The sequence below is a fragment of the Opisthocomus hoazin genome, chromosome 6 (genome assembly GCF_030867145.1).
Source record: "Opisthocomus hoazin isolate bOpiHoa1 chromosome 6, bOpiHoa1.hap1, whole genome shotgun sequence".
NCBI classification, from domain to species: Eukaryota; Metazoa; Chordata; class Aves; order Opisthocomiformes; family Opisthocomidae; genus Opisthocomus; species Opisthocomus hoazin.
Genome location: NC_134419.1, coordinates 18,238,724 through 18,252,624, shown reverse-complemented (window position 1 = coordinate 18,252,624; position 13,901 = coordinate 18,238,724). Strand labels below are relative to the sequence as shown.

The window sequence follows — 13,901 nt, the reverse complement described above, 5'->3', positions numbered from 1 at the left end:
AAAAGCAGCCAAAATAGAGCTGCTTCTTCCAAGCATAAGCAGTGGTATAGAAATACTAGGTTTGAAAAGAAAGTTCCATTCTGTTTCATGGGTCTTTCAAAACAATGATATAAGTCATCGTTATTAAATCAAAAAGGCACCCTCTGTGCCTGCCAGCCTTTATGTCTGCCAATCAGATTTCTGGAATGCTGTGTTTTCCCTTATAAAGCTAAAATGTGATATGATGGGTTGAGAAAGGCAGAAAAGAGGAGAACAAATTACTGAACTGATCAAAATATATATCAGGAATTGTTAAAAAATGTTCATGAAGTATTTCACCAAATTTGCAAAATCATGTCTTCCTGCTGAACTACGGCTCTCATTTTCTGCTTATCCAAAGTACGTGTTTCTTTTTATTCAATATTACATCTTCCTCAGAGTATGTTAACTGACTTTTCAAAAGGGAAAATGAAATAGAAAGGGAGCAGTTATAAGAAATGCCATATAAAACAATTTATCTAAGAGTAAAAAGGGAACATCATTATGAAATTGGTGTCAGTTTAAAACATTAAGGACTTATAAGCAAGTCATTGCATTGATTTCAAAAGATGCCTTATTCTGAGGCAATAAAAAGCGGGGATTTGCTTGTCGGGATTGTAACTACTTGCCTTTGGAAATACAATCCCAATGGAAGTAGCTGAGATTTACAAGGCAGCTGTATACGTGTAATGTGACAGGTATTGCTGTTTGCTGAAGAAAAGCACTGAAATAGCCAGCCACTTGAGTTGTTGGTTCATCTGTGGTACTTGGGACATAAGTAGACCCTGACACTGTTCATTTCAAATGAGTCTTTGTTAGATGTTTCACACCACAGAAGTCAATGAGACTGAAATGCATGTTAACTTGAACGTGTACCTGGTCTTGGACTTAGTAGTGTTTGACTGAAGCGTTTATGGAGACAAGATCGCAAATTCTTGCTTTTTTAGAAAGTTATTTGGATTGTAGGATTGCAGTTGAAGTAAGTACTTACTAAATGTTGTCATTCCTAGCCAGCTTTATTCTTCATCTACTGTGCAATGAGATACTGCTGAATTCCCTGGCAGCCGTGCAAACCCCAAAACGAAACACTGGCATGCCTGTCAAGGAGCAACAGCAGACTGTTAAGAGTCAGGGCACTATTCAAAACACATTGGTTTCTGAATGCGGCAGAAATGCAGAAGCACAGCTGAGAAGTTCAGGATCAAATTATAATCACAGCTGCACTGTCGCTGCCGAAAGGGGAAGTTGCCTTCACCTCCCCAGGCTTCCTCCTTGTTATGAAGTCCTGCCCTTTCCTTCCACAGGCTCTGCCTGGCTCTTGTAAGATTCGTTGCTGGGCTTGACTCCATAGGCTGATCCGATCCTATCCACTTTGCTTGCAGGGTCAGTTTTCCACTGTTTGGCCTAGCTGAATAAGCTCCAGTCCAGGAAGAGCCAGAGGCAGGAGACAGGAGTGCGTGGTGGGGAGCGCTCAGCTGCGAGCAGGTGACAGGGTCGAGCTTTGCTTTTTTCCACAGCAGTAACCAGTGGGATCAACTCACTGTGTGACACGTAGCTTCACGCAAAGAAGCAGATGCCCCGTTGACAACATTCAGTTGCAGCGGCTTTGTTTCTAACGTGCTCATAACCAATGCAGATATAATTGCTTTTCCTAACATGTATTATCAGATTGGAGATTGATGTCTGATCTAATGAAGGGGGATAGTAAAGTTACTTTGTGTTATCTGTGATCAAGAATGGGAATGCTCATATTTTTCCCAGACACTTTTTTGAGCAAGCTGTTTTCTGACAGCTTTTAGTTGTTTTCCTCTGTTATGAGCGACAACGATCAACCAAAAAACAACCTGCCCAAACAGACAGACTTTATAAAAAAACATGTGAATTCTAATGCTTAAATAAACCTTAAATTTCATTTTGAGGAAATGCAGTATCCAGGGAACTGGCCCATAGTCTTATGTTCTGTTGTTCTGAGGTGGGCAAGGTTATCTGGCTACTCCAGTGGACAAATCCCTCATTAAACATATTTCAGCCTGAAGTACATTTCAATAATCAGACTGTGGACAAGCCAAAACAGGTTTATAATACAAAAGCTGATGGAAGGAACTATATGCAAGATACAGTCATAAGAAAATGCCACAAAACCACACTAGATCTAATTGTGCTCTCAAGAAGTAGTTTTAATTATAGTTTAGTTTTGTGCCTTGAACTCTGGTAGCGCATCTTGGAACTATATTTAAACTTATTTTGATTTTAATTTATTCAGTCACAAGCCAGGCCAGTGTTGTTTATTGTGTGGATTATACTCATGCTCACTGAAGAATTCACTAGCACTGAATTTCTAATTATTGTTTTTATCCATGCAGTGAAATGTTTTGCATGTTGCCTTCTGACCACTGGCCAGCTGGAAATCATTTCAAGTGTCACAGGGTTTTGGTAGTGAACACTAAGAATTTTCTAAGGTACATATATGTCTAGTACATTTGCATAGCTTTTACCATTGTATTAGAATATTTACTGGAAATATATAATGCATTTCTCATTTCCTGAAAAAGTCAGTGATTCATGAGATTTTGTCCTGTAGCGGTGTCTGTCTGGCCCAGTGGCGACCATAAACGAAAACAAGACCTATGGCACAGAACTCATTTAGGTAGGATGAAGCAGAGTCCAGAGTTCTCCACAGTAAAGTTACATTCTAGAGTGTAGGACAGCTGGTGTAAGTAAACACCTGGCTTGCTGTCCAGGAGAGAAGAACAGAACCAAGTTTCTTTAGCGCTTGCTTCAGCTTTAATCAGAGGTTCATTTGCCATGCTGCTAGGCTTGGGGAGAGAGACCAGACGCATACTTTGCCCAGGTATATCAGAATGAACCTTTTCTATGTTGTAGCCACATAAACAAGTATGTTTTACTCCTTCCAAAATTATGTACTTTTTTACTGTGGAATATAGGTATATGAGATTATAAATTCAGCTGCCGGCTCTTTGTTGATACATTGTTTGAAATGTTCTTGTCCATAATGACATTTGTTTTGTCTTCATTAAGCTCCCTGCAATTTTTTGCCACAAGAGAATGTAAAGTCTGCTATGTATGGGATTTGTGTAAGCAAAACAGTGCTTTGTTTTAAGAACTCTCAATAAACAATCATTAGACTCTTTAACAAGGTGTTTTAAACTTTAGAAGAGTTTGACTTTGACATTTCCCAGATGCCTGCTTTCATCATTGCTCTTAAAATGCTGCTTTAATGCCTCTGTTGTGTTTTTGGACATTTTGATAATTCGTAATTTTAGCATGTTGGGTGAGATTTGAATAGTAATATTTTATTATTTTCTATAACTTTTCATTGTATGTGGATAGACATCATTTTGTTTTGCTATATATGGGACTGGCTATATATTCCCTTATTTTTCTGCTGTGCAAATTCAGGTTCCTGCCTGAATTTCCTTCCTAGTCTCCCAATTTTTTTTCACAGACAAAGCTCTCATCATCAGTAGAAACTGATTGACCCAAGGGCCTAAAAACTTTTTTTTACCTATAAAAGAGATACCAGAAGAATGCAGCACAGTTAATGTGGTGATTTGTCTTTGGGATTCATTTCAATACCTGTCTTATCTGTGGTAGCACTGTAGTGCATGTGTTAATGTAGTACATTTAAACATCAGCAGATGGGGCCCTTGTTTCCTTTGAAGAATGGTTTGTCTTTGAATTTTATTTTTTTAATGTGTGTGGCAAGAATGAATTTTTCTTGTTATAACACATTAAATTAATGTAGTCTTTGTAGCGGATAGGGATCTAAATGCAGATCAGAACGCCTGAACTTTAGTGGGAAGCGAGTGTTTCCACATCTAACTGAGATCTAATTTTCATGGCTGGCCCTTATTTCTGTAACTGGCTGAACAAAAACCTCTGCTTTGAACACATCAGAAATTTTCTAGGGTTTGGAAACCAGCTATCTGCCTTGTGGTTGAATCTGTCTTTCTACTGTATTTCATAAATCTTTCTATAGGTAAAAGAATAAAGCAAATTTCTGTGTCTTCTCCAGAACAGACAGCACTTTTCAAAGTTATTTACAAAATGCAGTTTCCCTTCTCCCAAGGTGAAATAACATAAAGGCTGTATAAAAGTGAAGAAAAAGGCACTGTAGAGGCAAAGCAGAAATCAGTGTAGAGAATAATGCTTTCTTTTACCTGTTGCATCTAGGGGAAAAGTGTAGGAATATGCAGCTAAGGGTAACATATGTCTTAACTCAATTTCCTTGCTTTTGAAACACCTGAGTTATAAGTGGAATGGGCTGAATACTTGAATATGGTAGTTTTGTTTCTAAGCTTGGTTGTCCCCTTAACTGATTCTGTTAGACCTAAAATACATGCATTTTATTTGTAAGTAAAAAATTGTATGGAAGGCAAAGCAATATACTCTGATGCCTCAACCAATCTTATGAATGTATTACAGATTTGTACTTGTATTTTGCAAATGGGTGTCTCATAGTTTGGAATGACTTTTGCAGAGTTGTTAATCTCTCTGATCTAAATAAGAACCTTATTTGAATGTGGCTATAAAGTGGGTTTTTAACATAATGTATCATAGAGGGCAAATCTTTCCTATTATTAACTTGAAACACCAAAATTGCTCCTTCTGTGCCATTCTAATCTGTCATGTCAAAATGACTGCTGCTTGCTTATGCCAGCTTCTTCATGTGGTACAAATGTGCATGAACTCAGAGACTGCAGGTTTGTTATTTTGGGGAAATAAGCAGAATAACTAATACATTAAAAAATTCAGCGTGTCAAGAAAACAAGCCATGTTTGGAAGAGGAGCACACAGTTTAAATTTGTTGGATATTGTGCCACTACCCAAGGTTTGATACTAAGGGTTAAAGTCATGCTATTTTAAAATTGAAAATTACGTAACATGGAGACAATTATTAGATAAAGCACATCAATTTGGTAGATCATTTATTGTTGCTTATCCATAAAAAATGACATTGGTGCAGCCATGATTTACACTTATTCTTTAGTTTTACATATGAGACTTGTTACTAACATGAAGCATGTTTTCAATGTGTAATGGTGCAGGCCACACAAGGCCTGTCAAAAATTATTAATATTTTAATTCTATTTTTTTAACTCTTTTTTTTATGGAGGTATGATTTCTTTTCCAGAATTCAATAGGGAGCAAACTTCAGGAACGCTTTACTGGTTACTCATTTAGCTGATTTGGGTGCATAGCCCATTAACAGTACGTCCCATTGAAAGATCACTTAAGCATACCATTCTGCTTGAATTAAAATGATCTTATCTGCATCGTATGGTATCATCTCAGCATCTCAATGCTTCCCTGTATTTTGTTACTGATTTTCCCCTATGTTCACCTATATATAATTGTCTGGAATGGGCCAAATTGTTCTGTTCTTTACACAGATAAAATGTAGGGGGAAATAGTTTCATCAAATCATTGGCATTGTACTGGATTTTTACTGGTGTAATTCCCATCAAAACTTTGTTCCCTGCAGACGTCCTAACTGGCAGTGCTTTAAGTCAAGAGGGAAAAATTGACTTGCACACCACATTGACTCTATTGGCGTTTTCTTCCAAAGTGGCAGAGGAGTATTATTCAGGTAAGTAAGAAATGACAATTTTATTTGGGCTACAAAACACTCAGGAAAATATTTTTCTATATAGTACATTTTTCTTTCTGTACACATGAAAAGGTGTGATTTTAAGATTTGCGTACAGTATGTAAAGAAAGAGAAAATGTTTAGGTTAACTGTGAACTATTTCTTATATAATGTATTAAATAAGTAGTGTAGAGAGAGACTAGGATCCAAGGATACAGTACAGTTGTCTAATTTAAATGATTATTGATCTTTTTACTCAACAAATTAGTCTTTGTATCTCTTTTTAGCCGTGTATTCATCATGTGAGTGTTTAAACAGAATTTCATTTCCTGTTGCTCGAGGGGGGAAGAATAGATGTTTAAACCTTTGAGTAGGAGTAAGGGAGGGAAATAAACTTAACTAAAAGGGAGGTTACTTTTGTTAGAAGTAGGGAGCTCTGCTTTGGTTGGAAACTGAGATAGTGCAGCTGTTTAGAGCAGCTTACATCTTTGGAAATGCTAATGGTCGTGATTTGAGTCTCATTAGTTCTGTACATTGTTAAGGCTAAAAAAGTGAGGAAAGAAGGAAAATGGCTTTGAAGGTCCTTTGGAGACAAATATAATATTTACAGTGGCTTTATCTAGGAATTTCTACACATATAAGTAATAAGAAGTAATAATCATTACTAAGCATCCACGAGACCATTTATCTAATTATAACTAATGGATCTGCTAAATCTAGAGTTTATCTTGCAGTTTGATGCTCTCTCTTTTTTTCTGTTAGAAATGTATTAAAAATAAAATTGTGAAATAAAAAGTGAATTGCATAGGCTAATCTTAAAGCTTTCTCTGTAGCTCTTGTCAAGGAAAGTTCTTTGGTGAGTATTTCTAATGGATGTTGATTTTGGGTTCTGTCTTTTTGTAAGGCCTGTACAGAATGCATTGAATAAAAGTGATACACAGATTACCTCTTTTTTTCTAATTTGGTGAGCAGGTCTAGGTGTGGTGGAGGTGTTCCTGTGTGCTGTTTTTCTTGCTAAAACATTGTAAAAACCCTTGCCACAAAGCATACAGTGAATGACTGTCTGTCATAACTCAGTACGGGGTAAATTTTGGAGTCAAATGGAGATGTTCCAGTCTTTGCATTTCTGAGGCTGTAGCTCTATGAAAAGGGTGGAGGCTTTAGGTGAGAAGGGCTTTTGTGAGATTTCCTGAACGAGAGCACTATACACTGCTGTTATAAGAAACTCTCAAACACAGTGGGTCAAGAAGGGAACCTCCTCCAGATCAGAGTTCACACCTCTCTACATCTCTGCACATTTAATGAGGGAAGGTTGGGTATATTCGGTGTATTTTTTTTATTCCCTGCAAATCCTGTTTACCTTAGAATTGTATAAAAGGGACTAATATAAGAAAATACATATTTTTATTTAACTTTTGGAGCATATCAGCAGAGCTGGTTGCTCGTAGAACATTGCCCTACTGAGCGTGGATGTTTCCCCAGATCAGGAGCTGCAGCAAAGCCGGTGCTGGGGCTGACATTTTTGTTGTGTGCCACTGGATCTAACAAAATGAGGTAGGCTTAAATTCCAGCATACAGACACCCTGCTCTTACAGCTGGGTTTTAGGTAGCTGTGCTTCTGTGGAGCTCAGCTGATTCCCAGGGCAATCATTCAAGACTGCAGAAAGTTGGACATTATTAATTGTAACTTTGGATTGTCTGACTTAAAACTTCATGTTTTAAAACTTTATTTACAGCATGGTTTCTTAGCTTGCTGTTCACCACAGTGTTCGAAATGAATAATGTTTGATGTTTCACAATACTTTGAATTAATAGATAACCATTTACGACGTTAACACCATCTTAATGAAGATTTTTGCTTGGGATTACAAACAGCTGCTGGAAATACAGTTCATCTATCATTTATAATCTTTTATTAAGTTTGCACCTGGCAATGCAGCGATAGTTAAAAGTCTGTTAATTATGAGACCTGTGTTTGGGAGGACTGTAAGTCTCATTTCCAGACTTACCAGGCTAGAATTTTGTGTGTAGTCTTTTCACTAGGATGGACATTTTTCTCCTTAACTGGGTCAACATTTAACTTCTTCCCTTCTGAATACATCGGTAATTACTTAAGAATTACCTGACAGTGCCAAGTAAGAAAAGACTTGGGGGTTCTTTTTGCCTTTTTGTCCCATTTTTTCTGAAGCTGTCTTGCCTGGAATGGAAAAACAAATAACAGAAGAGAGATGAAAAATAGTTCATAATAAAAGATTTAACATGTATAACTTTTTTTCATTTGTGAATTGTCTGTGAGCTGCTTTTGATTCTCTCAAGTGAATTTGCTATTCAAAATTATTCACCAAATACTTTATCTGAATAATTTTTGGTATGGAGATTGTTGGCAAGCAGATTGTTGCATGTATTTGAATTTCTAATTTAAGGTATCACTCTGTATATGTTGATTAGATGTAGTAACATTTATGTTCCCTATTTGGAAGAGAAGGTACTAGAACTCTTAAAATGAGATTTCCAAGCTGAATCCTGGTGTTTGCAAGTACAGAATTGTCAGCGAGTGCATAATCTCTGAGTGGATGGGCTGGTGACTGCTCCTTGAGTGTAAACTCACTTGACAAAGTCTAAGTTTGTTGCCTCTCTCAGAAGCACTTCTCACAAGAAACCACCAGGAAGTCTCCCCCAAAAATTATATGTGAAAAATGTGCATATTTAAAAAAAGTATTAAATTAGCTTGACCTGATTTTATTAACGTTTTTAATTTTAAAAATCCAGTAGAGGGTACAAATTGCCTTTCTCGGGGGCTGCCATTGTCAGGGAAGATCAGGCTGGAGGCTGGTAAGAGGATTGGAACAGCATACAGGAGCTGGGGGAATAGGGCTTGAAAGGGGAAGCAAAATATTTCGTAGTAACAGAATAAATAAACCTGTCAGTTTAGGGACCACATTAAACTGTCCAGTATTGCATTATTTTAGGCTGACAAATCTAATGAAGAGTATAGGAAGGATGGATGGGCAGAAAGAAAGTTGATTCAATGTATTGTTTTTATGTAGCCCTTTCATACAAACTATCTCTAACCAGCTTACCAATAATGAGATATTGCTATGTGGAACTCAATACAATAGCTTTTACATTTGTCACACAGGAAGACAAGACAGTATCTTGAAGAAAGAGAGATGGATAAAAAGATGAGGATTGTTAGAGAGACAGTACAAGTCCTCTTGTAGGGGAAGAAACAGAAAAGTATAGAAGAATAGCTAAGAATGAGAGGGAATAATGCACACAGTGGAACTAGAGCTGACCTGCTGGATCATCTAGTCTGACATCTGAAAGATACCACAGACATAGGTGCTTGCTATCTTAAAGGAGATGTTGGCTGGCTTTCAACAGCAGTTAGTCACCCAGCTTATGCTTAATTCTGCGACGTTGGAAGTTCTTGTTATACTGTTCTTTTGTAACATGTCATTGTTTTTTTGCTACCAGAAATGTTTTATCTGTCTTTTTTGGCAGTGTATGCTGTACCAAATGACTGGATTAAATACAGGTGAATTCTGAAGAGAAAGGTCAGGCTTGGTTTAAGAATGAATAGATATGGGGGACTGAAGTTTTTAACTAAGTGGATTAATACATTCTTGTGAAAGAATGTAATTATTAAGTGTCATACTGATCTTGTAGAAAAGAGGTTCATTGGCCTTACGAAACAGGTGAAGTGGTCAAATGGATTCCCAAAATAAGTCCAGGAGAAAAATTGTCACTGAAAGAGTGTTTTGTTTTGCTTTAAGAAGTAACTTGACAGTGATTGTGGTTGTGTCAAACTTCTGGATTGGGAGGAGTCTGTAACCCTTTGGACATTGCTGACACTTAGAGTGACAAAGCAAAACCATGGAAGTTACTACTGTATTAATTGATCTGATGAGTAATACAAAATTATTTTTGAAAACGTGATTAATAGAGGGAGTAATTTTGGCAGTTTTTGCTGGGGCATAAAAAGGAGACCTCAAAGAGAATTATGGAAAGGGAACTTTAAAGGGAATTTTGGAGATGGAAGGAATGTTTAATGCTCACGGCTGATTTCAAGAGTTTCGATCTCATCAGTAGGGTAAAGATTAACTGTGGCCTGGCTTTACTTACCCATGCAGCCCACTGAAGATGAAAGGAATTGTGCTGACACAAGTAAGCAGACTTTAGATCCTTCTTACAGTAAGGTGGCCAGCATAATAGTTGATCCCACTAAAATCCACTGCAGTACTGAAGCATGCAGTTTTTCAGTCTTTTCCTAGCTGGACTCACTGTTCCACCAGAGACTGGGTTTCACAATTTTTATGCTTTTCCTTAAAAGTGGACTTTCATGATAAATATCTTTTCTTCAATTCCATGTGTTCTTGAAGCTTTTGAGATCTTCCTAAACATTTTTTTGTGAGCCTTTTTATGTACCGCTAGTTACAGCCTGATTGCTGAATGTTTTGGATGAATATTTGCGGTTTGGATGAATGGCTGAAGGTGCACCAAATGGTGGCATTCAGAGGTATTTGACCAAGAATGATTGACAGTGTCTGTAACTACTTATTATGTCAAGCCTTCAGCACACCGATTGATGGGAAATGATGTATAATAAATTAGAATGATCACACATCATTTCCCATCGATTGAAATGCCAAATCCTTTGATGGAGTAATGAGTTATGGCCAATACTACTCACTGTCTTAGTGGGAGATTGATTGCATATCCCTTCATCAATGTGATCAAACAACTAAGGAATCCAAAGTACACATGTAGCACGCAAGTTCTGCATTTTTAGTATAAAGTGAGAGTAATACTACACAGTCAGTGTTGCTTCTGCGGTATTATCTGTGCTACCTGGGTGTATGTGAAACATGAGGAAATGTGAAAATGTGGCCATTTTCATTCAATACAGACACTTTAAAGAAACAGAAGCTGATTCCCTCTTGATTTCACATACCAACAGAAGGCTAGGGGTGAGATTGAACTTAGCAAAATCAGGTACACAATAAATTCTAACTAGGGAAATCCTAACTAATGAAAACTCAGTTCTTGCTTTAAATTTTGCCTGAATTGCATGTCCTTACAGAAATTAAACTTCATTTCCTCTGTCTCAGGAAAGAGTCGGTAGAGCTATATCTCCAGGAAAGTACATGGCCCCCAAATTAGTAAAAGGAAAGGAAAGTTTCTAGCAGTCTACTAAGAAAATTAATTGCTTTAGAGTTTTGTATTTTTCTTCTCTTTGAAAAAGTTCTTGATGTCCATCTCCATCTGTATATTATAAAATCAATAATTTGTACCAACTAGTCCCTCTATCCTTCTTTCTCGGGAAATATACTTCAGTGCAAATGTGTGTGTACACACACACGCATATTGAACAGTATTTAAAAGGCTGCACTGTAGTATCTTGTGCCCATTCCAGTGTGTTATTGCTTATATACTCAGTGTTTCAGACATTCAGTTTTAATTCACCTATAGCGGTACTCTCCATTAGCCAAAAACAACCCACCAGAAAACATCGTCGAACATACAAGGTAACATAGCTGAAGAAAATCCATTCTAGAACAAAAGGAGAATAAGAAGAGCTTTTTCTTGAGCTCATGGATTGAGCACAGAGCCCATTTATTTTCCTTCACTGTTCTTTTCAACTGTTGAGAAGTGGATGTAGTCTTTCTGTGATGAAGGCTTCTGAAGTAGAAATTAGATAAATTCCCTTAGGGAAGGCATTGCAATAATTTTCTGTATTTGAATGTTGTTTCATAGGTACATAAAAGCTGGTTTTTGATGCACAACTGTTCCGTGTTGTGAGAGAATGTGATGATGAGGAAATGTGGACTTGTTATGTACTTAAGTGAGTTTGAAATGTTTTGTAAATCAATTTTAATGAGAAAGAACTATATTAAAATGAGTGTTTCTGGATTACAGGTGCACAATAGGGACTGGTCAACAGAGCAATGACAGCAGTATGAGATCAACAGAAGGAAGCTAACTTTAAACCATGTACTGTTGCTGTCTTGCTATAGCAGCATGAGGCTTAGCGTGGGCCAATTAACCCTACCTGTCATGAAGATTTTGCAGCAGGCAGTCACTTTCAAAGTGCTAGAGCAAGACATCTACTGAGATTGGAGCTAGCTAATTTAAGCTCTCATAAGCATCTACGCAGCACTGCAATCACTACTCTTACAGACTATGTAACCTCTGCAATGTGAAAGCAGTGTGGTCACACTGCAGTACCAAGGCTGCAGGCAAGTATTTGTAAATTAGGAAATGTCGGAACGTAAATTGCTTGTGATACTTAAATTTGGCTCTGTATGCATATTCAGTATGGCAGAGCCTTTAATTACATGATCACCTGCTACTGACTTCTATCTCATTCAATGCATTGCATAGGTAGCTATCATAAACAGCAGCAACTTTTTAATATCTTCTTAATGGAAAAAGAGAAGCACAATTCTACAGTTACATGGACCTCAAACACAACTATCCTGGGCCCTGATGAGAATTTGAAACCTAAACTTTTGTTCTTGAAATGTGATGAACTTTAGCACTAAATAAGTACACAGCTGGAAAGCCTCCTTTCCTGGCATGATTTGCTTAAACTATGAGCTAGGTCAGATGGATACCGGAAAGAAGAGGTCCAAGGCATCTTGCTGTCTCTTCTCCATCCATCCACCCATCCATCCATCCATCCACCCACCCATCCATCCATCCACTTACCCACCCAGAAAGGCTGGCTGTCATTGGGGTTTTCAGGACATTACAGGCAGTTGTTCAGTTTCCTTGACTGGACATAGACAAACGATGTTGTTCTGCAGATAATGTTTTGACATTCTGTAATTGCTGACTGCTCAACAGAGAGAGGAAAACCCTTTCTTCTCCCAGAAGTTTATAACTGTGCAAGACCTAGGCAGAATATACAGTGACAAAGAAAGGATAGTTCTGTGGATTAAGAACTTCCTTTCTGTACCACTTCTGAAGTTTCCTGTAACAGTGACATTATTAGAGTTTATTATGGACGCCTCCAGAAAACCTTAATGTAAAGAATTCTGGTAGCTATTACCAGTGACAGCAGGACAAACTAATAAAGTATCAACTATATAAGAGTTAAAGAATTAACTTTGAGAACTTATTTTATATTCACATATGTACAGGGACGTGAATAATGGAATTTTTAAAATCAGCTCTGTATTAAGATTCAAATTCAGTATTTCAGTTACTGCCGTTTGCCATTCATCCGTTTTCTCTGTTAAAAGACACTCTTCTGCATTACTCATTAGCACAGCAGCAGCACAACGTACACAGTGCATAGCCTGTTCTTGAAAAATATATGCCAACTTCCAACTTCTGTTTTAATATTTTTTGTCTGTAAGGAAAGGCTAAATACACGAAAATTGAGAGAGTTACTGTGCTTTGGTTTTTTATGCCATTGGAAGTCACAGCAAAATTTGACCTCAGATGTTTAACTTATCTCCTATGAAAATCAATGTGGTTGGTGCATCCAACTTCTCATTTAAATGTACATTGAGACACTGAAGTACTTCTTATAAAAGTGAATTTTTGACCAAGTACAGTAAATTGTAACAGCTTCTGACCCTGTTACAATAAATACATAATTTATCACAAGTACTCTACTAAATACAATTTTCTGAAGTATCTTGGAGAAGTAGTTACTTGCTATGCATATGCAATTGCCACTTTTTAATATTTAAATATCCTGGAAGTTTTACTTTTTTGTTCAAAATGGGAAAGGCACATCAGCTTTCATAGCTGAATCAAAATCAATGTTAAATAATTACAAATGAAAAAATCATCTGAAGCTATCCAACATGTATTTTTATACATTATCTCAGAAGGTCATAACTAAGATTGAGAAAACATGCATGAATACAAATTGCTTTGCCATCTTCAGCTTCCTGTGGGTTCCTTTAGTTTTTACGGATCATTAAAAAAAATCTTCAGAATGATAGGGCTGCAGGAGGACAACAAGTTCCAGAGCACCACACAGCGAGGTAGAATTCTGGAGAGTTGTCCTGTTACCAGGCTCCCCTTTGCACAAATGCCATGGAATTCCTGCCAACTCACAGTATTATCAAGATTTAATTAGCACTGAGAAGCACAGTGGCTTTGAACACTGAGGCTTTGAACTTTGGGATAGAGAATGAAGTATGAAAATCTCACAAGCAGCTGAACTTAAGGAAAAACTTGGGATAAATTTAATTGCCGTACTATTACTTAGGTTACCAAAGAAGTCAAAGATCTGATGAGAATAATGCATGAT

General features: G+C 37.2%; 1 long non-coding RNA gene across 2 annotated transcripts in view; it reads left to right on the top strand.

Annotated features, from left to right (window-relative positions):
* LOC142361690 (uncharacterized) overlaps positions 1-13,901 on the top strand; it is a 209,879-nt gene that overhangs the window by 123,271 nt on the left and 72,707 nt on the right. For both annotated transcript variants that reach the window (XR_012764334.1, XR_012764335.1), the window contains exon 5: positions 5,525-5,629. This is a non-coding gene — a long non-coding RNA (uncharacterized LOC142361690). The remainder of the gene's footprint in view (positions 1-5,524; positions 5,630-13,901) is intronic.